The following is a 1,330-nucleotide window of genomic DNA, read 5'->3' on the forward strand; positions in this document are numbered from 1 at the left end:
TACATAGTATAAATATTTAGGGTTTTCCTCCTATTATTTAATTTAATAAGCTTGTGAATGAATGAAAATGTGAATAACTCATTGATTTGCTTTCAGTTTGGTATTTTGGAAAACACACAAAGTAACCTCTCTAATTAAACAGAGATTGGCAGGATGGATTTTACAAAATGTAATTCAGTTATATACTCTCTTTCCGAAAAAATGGAAATAGATGTTTTCCTTTGCAAAAAAGATATTTCCCTCTATCTGCGTAACCAGACAGATCTATCAGAAAGAAAAATTGCCTTCTCTTCCCCCGCCCTGGTTATCTCAATATATTGCAGGAAATAAGATCAAGAATATAACAGACATGGCTCAAATCATTTTAAACATAATACCTGTCTCTCAGGTTAATTTACAAGTCAATCTGTTTCCCTCTATTCATTCATTCACCCAAATATCTATTCATCCTCCCTAGCAACCAATTATTGCCCCTAAACAGTATTACCTATATTCCTCATCTTCCCCTCCCTTCTAAAAGGAGGGTATAAAAATTTCTGGACTTCACTGGAATATTGGGTAATCACTCTGTGATTCTCCCCATGTGCATAGTAAATAAACTTCTTTCTCTTATTAATCTTCCTTAAGTGTGAGTTGATCTTTCAGCAAACTTTCTGGGGAAAGGTGAAGCTTTCCCTCACCCCGACACACAGAATCTTTGCAATAATGCATATTCAAAAGGATATCAAACAACTGAAAAGTTGCTCATCTTCCCTAGACTTCAGAGAAATAAAAAATAAAATTGCAATGAAATGCCACTACATAAACTCCCCAAATGGCTATTTTTTTTTTTTTTTTTTTGAATCATGGGATAAACCAAACTGTTGGCAACGATTGGGGCTATTTAAACTCTCATACATTACTAGTCAGAGTCATTTTTAGTCATCTGTTTAGCAATATCTAATAAAGTGTAACAACGTGTATACTTTATTACCTAGTAATTCAGATGTTTAGCCAACTGAAATGCATACACATGTTCAGCAGATTTTTTTTTTTTTTTTAAGACAGAGTCTCATTCTCCTACCTGGGCTAGAGTGCCATGGTGTCAGGCTAGCTCACAGCAACCTCAAACTCCTGGGCTCAAGCCATCCTCCTGCCTCAGCCTCCCAGGTAGTTGGGACTACAAGCACACACCACCATGCCCGGCTAATTTTTTTCTATTTTTAGTTGTTTGGCTAATTTCTTTCTATTTATAGTAGAGATGGGGTCTTGCTCTTGCTCAGGCTGGTCTCGAACTCCTGAGCTCAAGCAATCCTCTCGCCTTAGCCTCCCAGAGTGCTAGGATTACAGG

This window comes from Propithecus coquereli, unplaced genomic scaffold (genome assembly GCF_000956105.1).
Source record: "Propithecus coquereli isolate 6110/MARCELLA unplaced genomic scaffold, Pcoq_1.0 Scaffold240, whole genome shotgun sequence".
NCBI classification, from domain to species: Eukaryota; Metazoa; Chordata; class Mammalia; order Primates; family Indriidae; genus Propithecus; species Propithecus coquereli.